The following is a 10190-nucleotide window of genomic DNA, read 5'->3' on the forward strand; positions in this document are numbered from 1 at the left end:
CCAGTTGGCTGGTGACATGTGTCTGGGTGACCGTCTTCCTGGTTTCGGTGGGGATCCATCGGAAGATCTTTCGGAGCATGCGTAGGATGTTGAAACACGATGATGAGACGGCGTTGACCTGTCTGGTCATCGAGAGGGAGGAGTCCAGGATGAAGCCCAGGTTGCGTGCGTGGCCCGTTGGTTTGGGTGCGCTTCCCAGGGCAGGGGGCCACCAGGAGTCGTCCCAGGCAGATGGTGATGATCCAAGGATGAGGACTTCCGTCTTGTCTGAGTTCAGATTCAGGCGGCTGTTCCTCATCCACTAGGCTACGTTTTTCATCCCTTTGTGTAGGTTGGTTCTGGCGGTGGCGGGGTTGTTTGTGAGAGAGAGGATCAGCTGGGTGTCGTCGGCGTAGGAGATGATGTTGAGGTTGTGTTGGCGTGCGATGGCTGCGAGGGGGCTCATGTAGACATTGAAGAGGGTGGGGCTGAGTGATGATCCTTGTGGTACGCCGCAGATGACTTCGGTGGCCTCGGATCTGAACGGGGGAGGCGGACTCTCTGGGTTCTTCCGGCGAGGAACAAGATGATCCACTCCAGTGCCTTCTCTTGGATTCCGATGTTGCTGAGGCGTTGTACTAGGGTGCGGTGGCAGACAGTATCTAACGCTGCGGAGAGGTCCAGGAGGATGAGGGCCGCTGTTTCCCCGTTGTCGAGCAGGGTTCAGATGTCATCAGTGGCTGCGATGAGGGCGGTCTCGGTGCTGTGGTTGGCTCGGAAGCCGGACTGTGAGTGGTCGAGGGATCCGTTCGTCTAGAGGAAGGCGGCAAGCTGTTTGTTGACGGTCTTCTCGATGACTTTGGCAGGAAATGGGAGGAGCGAGATGGTGCGGTAGTTCTTGAGGTCGGTGGGGTCTGCTGATGGTTTTTTCAGGAGGGCACTGAGTTCGGCATGCTTCCAGCTCTCCGGGAAGGTGGCGGTGTTGACGGAGCAGTTGATGATGTCCCGGAGTTGAGGTGCGATGACGGAGTCGGCCTTGTTGAAGACGTGGTGGGGGCATGGGTCGGTTGGTGATCCGGAGTGAATGGTGTTCATCGTGCGGATGGTGTCTACGGTGCTGACCGGGGTCCAGGCGCAGAGGGTGGTGGTGGGGGGCGTTGGTTCCGTGGTTGGGTGCGTGGTCTGTTCGCCGAAGCTGTTGTGTATGTCTGCGATCTTGCTGTGGAAGAACGAGGCGAGTGAGTCGCAGAGGTCTTGTGAGGGAGTGATGTCGTTGTTTCCGGCGCTGGGGTTGGAGAGCTCTTTGACGATGTTGAAGAGTTCCTTGCTGTTGTGTGCGTTGTTGTCTAGTCGATCCTTGAATGCTGACTTCTTGGTGGTGTGGATCAGCTGGTGGTGTTTGCGGGTGGCGTGCTTGAGGGCGGTCATGTTGTCTGTAGTTGGGTTTTTTCGCCAGGCTTTCTTGAGGGTGCGGCAGTTCTTCTTGGAGTTCTTGAGGTCGTCGTTGAACCAGGGGGCTATCTTGCTTCTTGCTTCAATGTCATGAGTGATGTAATATGTGACATCATTAACAGTGCACTGTGGGGCGCGAGGTATAGTTTGCTCAGCTAACTTTAAAGACTGAATTTCTCTTCTTTTGTATGAGTAAAATGTCAGCCTAACTATAACACCCTGAAACCTGTGGTTCTTTCAATGAATTTCTAAGGTTTTTAAAATACTAATCCCTAACTACAACATCCCTGAAACTGTGTTTTTTTCTCTGAATTTCCAAGTTTTTTTTTAATGCTAAGTTCTACCTATGCCTACATAGGTAGAACATGTACAGAAACAGTATACAGTACAGAGAAGTGCAGAAAGAGTGAAGAGAGGTGCAGAAAGAGGAAGGAAGGTGCAGAAAGAAGCAAGGAAAATATAGAAAGAGGCAACAGAAGACCAGAAAGAGGAAGAAAGGTGGAGAAAGAAGCAATAGAAGTACAGAAAGAAGCAACAGAGGTGGAGAAAGAGGCTTCCTTCGACTGTACCTTACCACATACCCATACAAAGTAACCTAATCACTAATCCTTCTCCCAAGATGTATTAAACCTCACTTTTCTCTTGAAGGTTCACTATTCATCAACTGCTCAGAATTTTAGGCCTACCAAATGTAAAACAGCAATCCTAACCATATCACTGTTGTAAGTCTGACTAAGTTTGTGAGGGTATGCATGTGTGTGTCTCTGCTTTTACCTAGTGAGATGTTACATACAAATAAACATACACATACTTAACTACTTGTGTTTCAAACAGCATACTCTGGAAATATGTGTACAAAAAGGTAGAAGCAAGAGAAGTGCAGAATAAAGCAACAGAGGTGCAGAAAGAGACAAGAGAGGTGCAGAAAAAGAAAGAGAGATGCAGAAAAAAGCAAGAGAAGTATAGAAAGAACCAACAGAGGTGCAGAAAGAGGCAAGAGGGATGCAGAAAGAGGCAAAAGCAGTGCAGGAAGAAGCAAAAGAAGTACAGAAGGAGGCAAGAAAAAATGCAGAAAGAGGCAAGAGAGTTGCAGAAACAGGCAAAAGATGTGCAGAAAGAGAGAAAAGGGGTGCAGACAGAGGCAATAGGGGTGCAGAAAGAGGGAAGAGGGGTGCAAAAAGAGGCAAGAGGGATGTAGAAATGTGCAGGAGATGTGCAGAAAGAAGCAAGAGCAGTGCAAAAAGAAGCCAAGGAGGTGCAGAAAGAGGCAAGAGGGGTGCAGAAAGAAGCCACAGAAATGCAAAAAGAAGACAAAAAGGTACACAAAGAAGCAAGAGAGGTACACAAAGGGGGATGAAGGGTGCAGAAAGAGGCACGATGGGTGCAAAAAGAAGCAAAAGAGGTACAGAAAGAAGAAAGAGACGTACAGAATAAAGCAACAGGGGTGCAGAAAGAGGCAGGATGGGTGTAGAAAGAGGCAACAGAGGAAAGAGAACTACAGAAAGAGGCAAGCGAGTTGCAGAAACAGGCAAAAGAGGCACAGGAAGGGGGAACAGGGGTGTAGACAGATGCAAGAGAAGTACAGGATGAGGCATGAGGGGTGCAGATATTTACAAGAATGGTGCAGAAAGAAGCAAGAGCAGTGCAGAAAGAACCAACAGATGTGCAGAAAGAGGCAAGAGGGATGCAAAAAGAAGAAAGAGAAGTGCAAAAAGAAGCATAAGAGGTGCAGAAAGAGGCAAATGAACTGCAAAAAGAGGCAAGAACAAAACAGAAAGAAGCAAGAGGGGTGCAGGAAAAGGGAATAAGGGTACAGAAAGAAGCAAGAGAGGTTCAGAATGAGGTAGGAGAGATGTACAAAGAGGGAAGAAGGGTGAAGAAAGAAGCAAGAGAGTTGCAAAAAGAAGCAGGAGAGGTGCAGAAAGAAGCAAGAGAAGTGTAGAATGTAGCAGCAGGGGGGCAGAAAGAGGCAAGAGCGGTGCAGAAAGAGGCAAGAGTGGTGCAGAAAGAGGAAACAGAGGTGTATACAGACACAAGAGAAGTGCAGAAAGAGGGAAGAGGGGTACACAAATTTACTAATTTGCAAGAGAGGTGCAGAAAGAAGCAAGTGCAGGGCAGAAAGGACAGACAGGGTGTAGAAAAAGGCAAGAGAAGTGCAGAAACAAGCAAAAGAGGTATTGAAAGAGGCAAGAGGAGTACAGAAAGAGGCAAGAGTAGTGTAAAAAGAATCAAGAGATGTGCAGGAAAAGGGAAGACAGATGCAGAAAGCGGCAAGAGGGGTGCAGAAGGGGCAAAACAAGTGCTGAAAGAAGCAAGAGAATTACAGAAAGAGGCAAAAGAGGTGCAGAAAGGAAAGAGGGGTGCAGAAAGAGGCAAGTGGGTTGCAGAGAGATGCAAGAGGGTTGCAGAAAGATCAAGAGAGGTGCAGACAAAAGCAAGAGAAGTGCAGAAAGAACCAACGGAAGTGCAGAAGGAGGCAAGAGAACTACAGAAATAGGCAAGAGAGGTGTAGAAAGTAAAGAGGAAAGAGGGGTACAGAAAGAGGGGTGCCGAAAGAAGCAAGAGAGGTGCTGAAAAAAGCAAGAGAAGTACAGAAAGAAGCAACAGAGGTACAGAAAGAGGCAAGAGAAGTGCAGAAAGAAGCAACAGAGGTGCAGAAAGAGGCAAAAGGGGTAAAGAAATAAAAAAGAGAGGTGCAGTAAGAGGCAAGGGAAGTGCAGAAAGAAGCAAGCAAGGTGCTAAAACAGGCAAGAAAAGTGCAGAAAGACACAAGAGAGGGGCAGAAAGAGCCAAGAGGGGTGCAGAAAGAGGGATGAGGGGTACAGAAAGAATAACAGAAGTGTAAGAAAATGCAAGAGAGGTATGGAAGATAGAAGCAAGAGATGTGCAGAAAGAAGCCAGAGAGGTGCAGAAAGAAGGGAGGTGCAGAAAGCAGAAGAGATTTGCCGAAAGAGGCAAGAGGGGTGCAAAAAGAGGCAAGAGTGGTACAGAAAGAGACAACAGGGGTGCTGAAAGAAGCAAGAGAGGTGCAGAAAGGGGCAACAGAAGTGCAGAAAGAAGCAACAGAGGTGCAGAAGGAGGCAAGAGAACTGCGGAAAGAGGCATGAGAGGTGCAATAAGAGGAAAGAGGTGTACAGGAAGAGGCAAGAGGGGCGCAGAAAGAATCAAGAGAGGGGCAGAAGAAATCAAGCGAAGTGCAGAAAGAAGCAAGCAAGGTGCTAAAACAGGCAAGAAAAGTGCAGAAAGACGCAAGAAAGGGGCAGAAAGAGGCAAAAGAGGTACATAAAGAGGCAAGAGGGGTACAGAAAGAATAACAGAAGTGCAGAAAAATGAAAGAGAGGTGCAGAAGATAGAAACGAGAGAGATGCAGAAAGAAGCAAGAGAGGTACAGAAAGAGACAAGTGGGGTACAGAAAGAGGCAAGAGAAGTGCAGAAAGAAGCAGGAGAAGTACAGAATTAAACAACAGGGGTGCAGAAAGAGGCAAGGGGGTGTAGAAAGAGGCAACAGAGGAAAGAGAACTAGAGAAAGAGGCAAGAGAGTTGGAGATACAGGTAAAAGAGGTGCAGAAAGGGGGAACAGGGGTGAAGACAGAAGCAAGAGAAGTGCAGAAAGAGGCATGAGTGGTACAGAAATTTGCAAGAATGGTGTAGAAAGAAGCAAGAGCAGTGCAGAAAGAACCAACAGATGTGCAGAAGGAGGCAAGAGGGATGCAGAAAGAGGAAAGAGAAGCGTAAAAAGAAGAAAAAGAGGTGCAGAAAGAGGCAAGAGAACTGCAGAAAGAGGCAAGAGCGATACAGAAAAAAGCAAGAGAGGTGCAGGAAAAGGGAAGAAGGGTACAGAAAAAAGCATGAGAGGTTCAGAAAGAGGCAAAAGATATGCCCAAAGAGGGAAGTAGGGTGCAGAAAGAAGCAAAAGGGGTGCAGAAAGAAGCAGGAGAGGTGCAGAAAGAAGCAAGAGAAGTGCAGAATGAGGAAAGAGGGGTTCACAAATTTACTAATTTGCAAGAGAGGTGCAGAAAGAAGCAAGTTCAGTGCTGAAAGAACGAACAGAGGTGCAGAAGAGGCAAGAGAGGTGCAGAAAGAAGCAAAAGAAGTGCTGAAAGAGGCAAGAGGAGTACAGAGAGAGGCAAGAGCAGTGCAAGAAGAATCAAGAGATGTGCAGGAAAAGGGAAGACAGATGCATAAAGAGACAAGAGGGGTACAGAAAGAAGCAAGATAGGTGAAGAAAGAGGCAAGAGGATTTAGAAAGGGGCAAGAGAGACACAGAAAGGGACAACAGGGGTGCTAAAAGAAGCAACATCAGTGCAGAAGGAAGAAATAGAATTGCAGAAAGAGGCAAAATAGGTGCAGGTAGAGGAAAGAGAGGTGCAGAAACAGGCAAGAAGGGTGCAGAAAGATCAATAGAGGTGCGGAAAGATGGGTGCAGAAAGAAGCAAGAGAGGAACTGAAAAAAGCAAGCGAAGTGCAGAAAGAAGCAATAGAGGTGCAGAAAGAGGGAAAAGGGGTACAGAAATAAATAAGAGAGGTGCAGAAAGAAACAAAGGACATGCAGAAAGAAGCAAGCGAGATGCTAAAACAGGCAAGAAAAGTGTAGAAAGACGCAAGAGAGGGGCAGGAAGAGGGGTACAGAAAGAGGCAAGAGGGGGCAGAAAGAATAACAGAAGTGCAGAACAATGCAAGACAGGTGCAGAAGATAGAAGCAAGAGAGATGCAGAAAGAAGCCAGAGAGGTACAGAAAGAAGAGAGGTGCAGGAAGCAGAAGAGATTTGCAGAAAAAGGCAAGACAAGTGCAGAAAGAAGCAAGAGAGGTGCAGAAAGAGGCAAGAGGGGTACAGAAAGAGGCAAGAGAGGTACAGAAGGAGACAACAGGGGTGCAGAAAAAAGCAAGAGAGGTGCAGAAAGAGGCAAACAAGTGCAGAAAGAAGCAACAGAGGTGTAGAAGGAGGCAAAAGAACTGTGGAAAAAGTCAAGAGTGGTGCAAAAAGAAGAAAGAAGGGTACAGAAAGAGGCAAGAGAGGTGCAGAAAAAAGCAAAAGAAGTGCAGAAAGAACCAACGAAAGTACAAGAATAGGCAAAAGGGGTGCAGAAAGAGACAAAAGGAGTACAGAAATGGGCAGGAGAGGTGTAGAAAGAGGAAAGAGGGGTACAGAAAGAGGGATGTAGAAAGAAGCAAGAAAGGTGTGGAAAAAGCAACAGAAATGCAGAAAAAAGCAACAGAGGTGCAAAAAGAGGCAAGAAAAGTAAAGAAAAAAGCAACAGAGGTGCAGAAAGAAGCAATAGGGGTACAGAAAGAAATGAGAGGCGCAGAAAGAAGCAGGGGAAGTGCAGAAAGAAGCAAGCAAGGTACTAAAACTGGCAAGAAAAGTGCAGAAAGATGCGAGAGGGGCAGAAAGAGGCAAGAGAGGTGCAGAAAGAGGGACAAGGGGTACAGACAGAGGCAAGAGGGGTGCAGAAAAAATAACAGAGGTGCAGAACAATGCAATAGAGATGCAGATGATAGAAGAAGCATAAAGAAGCAAAACAGGTGCATGAAGAAGGGAGGTGCAGAAAGCAGAGGAGAATTGCAGAAAGACAAGTGCAGAAAGAAGAAAAAAGATGCAGAAAGAAGTACGAAAAATGCTGAAATAGGCAAGAGAGGTGCAGAGAGAAGCAAGAGTGGTTTGCACACCATTAGTACCAATTTAACATCCACATTTAGCAATAAGTAGCAGGTGACCATTCCAGCTTTGCAGCAGGCCTTCAACCACGCTTTAACACTTGTTGCTGCATTTTTGGTAACATTTGAACAGTTTGAGCTAGAAACAAGGTTTTTTTGTTCAAATCTGTAGAATTTGCAACAGATGCTGGATTATGTGGCAAATGCAGAAAATTTATAATTATGTACAAATCGCTGTGGCCAAACAGTTGCATAATTCCAGTGGCCCTGCTCATACCTCTGACTAGGTTCAGAAGTGCTCTTCAGTGATTCCTTCTTTTTTATGTGGCATTGAGTTTATAGTTTAGCTTCAATGGAAATGAGGTAGACTAAACCTGATGTTTCCACTCCACAACACAGACTACCATACCACATAATTAATCTCAATAACACATAATCCCAATCTACATACTTCATATACACTAAATACCACATACGTTTTATCCACATAATTTCACTGCACAACATACCGCACAATTCCACTGCACACAACGTACATCCACTCGACTCCAAAAAACATTAGCAAAAAACATTTACATTTACAACGCCAATAACCCTAACTTTCACAAATCCGAGAACTATTCATTGCAAAAGCTTCTTTACAAGTAGACCTGTTTGGAGGGAGGTGGAGAAATGGGGGGTGGGTCTCTGACCAGCTCTCAGTATTTCCACTGTGTAGGACTTACAGGAAGTACCAGGAGGGCTTCTTGGCCCCCAAAGTCCCTCAGGAGTAAAGTGGACTTCATCCCCCAACGTGTAGTTTGCCAGGAGGTGCGGTTGCAGAGCAGTGGAGAAAGGGGAGTCGTGGCCTCCGGTGACCTCTTAACAATCCTACTGTGTGGGACTTACTGGAGGTAACAAGAGCGGTAGTTGGCTCCCAAGAACATCCTTGGAGGCAAACTACCCCTCCTATTACCTCCATTAAGTCCCACACAGAAGGATTAGTAGGTTCTCATATCAGGCCATGCCCCTTTTGCCCACCACTCTGCAAACACGCTCCCTTGCACGCTCTTGGACGGGGATTAAAGTCCCTTTCACTGCTGGGAGTCCTTAGGGGCCAACTAGCCTCCAGTAAGCCCCACACAGTGGGATTTGTTTTGTTTGTGTTTTTAAAGGGGAGGGGGGCCATGCGGCAACCTCCCCAGGCCAATTTCAGCCCCTTGGACCCCATCCCCCGGGGCATGGCCAAGTCTTTTTTTTTTATGTAAATTTAAAGGAGGGGGCCACGCATCCCTTCTCCCGGGCAATTTTTGGCCCCGGGGACCCCACTCCCGGGGAATGGCCTCACTGTTGGGGACCACTGGGGAAGCCCCATTGCCCCCTCGGTCCCCACGTCTCCCTGCCTACTGCGGGAGCCAGCATTGCTTTGGGCAAAGTGAGCAGCTCCCTTTGCTCAAAAGTAATCTGCTTTGCTTCATGGAAGCGTGAGCAGATTTCCTGCGCTTGCTTCCATGATGCAAAGCAGTGTTTGCTATGACAGGGCGTGAGCCGTGCTCCCGCCCTGCCATAGTAAACTGCAATGTCCTGGGGGTGGGTACCCCGGGACATTGCTGGAGCCGGCCCTGGGGAGTGGCAGTTCCCAGGGCCAAGAATGGCTCCACAAGGGGTGCAGTGTGGCCCCCCTCCAACAGATTTAAAGCCCCAGGAAGGTGTGGTCTCCGGGGCTGGGGCGGTAGCATTTACTCAATGCTCAGGGGAGGTGGTAGACCCTGGGACAGTGTGGGGGTGCAGGTGCCCCCCCACACTTCCTTCTTTCAATTGAAGCTCTGGGGAGGTGGCAGGCCCTGGTGCTTGGGGAGACCACAACCTCTTTCCGCACATAATTAAAGTGATGCCCTCGGGAGGTGGCGGTCCCCGGGCAGCATGGGGGGCAGGAGCCCCCCATGCATTTTTTATGAAAAGAACCGGGGAGGTGGCTGTCCCCGGGGCTGTGGGGGTGGCACGTACCCCCGCACATTAATAACACAGCCCCAGGGAGGTGGCGGGCCCCTGCTTAATAATTAAATATTGCCCCTGGGACTAGGCCCACCCGGAGGCTTCAAGAAAACAAAGTGCGGAAGACTGCACTTCATTTTTTTTGTTGTCTGCCGGATTCACAGACCCTACACGAATCCTGCAAAAAAGAAATGTTTTTTGGGCCTGACCAGGCCTAAGGGGCTAGGTTCTTGTTTTCTTTATGTTTTTTCACCTTTTTTCTTGTGACTCGGTTTTCAACCGTGTAACAAGATGTCTGCCAACATTTTCTGGTTTGAATTGTTGCCAGCCAATCACAAGTCAGCTCGTGCTCGGGAGAGCTCGCGGATCCACCAAGGTCACCAGATATCAATATTTTTTTATGTATGAAGTTCTCATGAACTACTGAATGGATTTACACAATTTAAATAAAAGGTCACTTTCTGAACCAAGACCTGCCTCTTTTCCAAATGTAGTGTAATTACGTTCAGCTGTTCGGGCTGTAGCTTTGCCTAACGTTTCCTATGGAAATGAATATGGAGAAAACGCGCTTTGTGACCACCTTTTTTTCTCGGTCCCTGCTTGACGAATCACGCCGAAACATTCAAGACAGGAGCTGACATGAGTGAACCATTAGTTTTGAAAATTTCACAAAGATTTGGCAAGATAGATAGATAGATAGATAGATAGATAGATAGATAGACAGATAGATAGATAGATAGATAGATAGATAGATAGATAGATAGATAGATAGATAGATAGATAGATAGATAGATAGATAGATAGATAGATAGAGGTAAGACATATTTTTTGTTCTTTAATAACGTGATGCCAATTCAACAAATCTGCGAGAAACTTTCCTCAAAAAAATTGTATTCACTTCAGCTCATTTATTAAAATTTCCACATGGATCTGTCAAGCGGTGGACAAAAAAAGTGCGTCTAAAAGCATTTACATCCCATTTTAATTCCCTTAGGAATCTTTGCTCTCTGATACCTAAATACTTTACTCAGAAAGCATGCCTTTCATTATTTTATGTAATCAGTTCAGTAGTGTTCGAGAAATTTGAATTTTTTCATCAGTGGTATCTGTGCAGTGATGTACCGCAGGA

Source organism: Lissotriton helveticus, chromosome 5_1 (assembly GCF_964261635.1).
Source record: "Lissotriton helveticus chromosome 5_1, aLisHel1.1, whole genome shotgun sequence".
NCBI classification, from domain to species: Eukaryota; Metazoa; Chordata; class Amphibia; order Caudata; family Salamandridae; genus Lissotriton; species Lissotriton helveticus.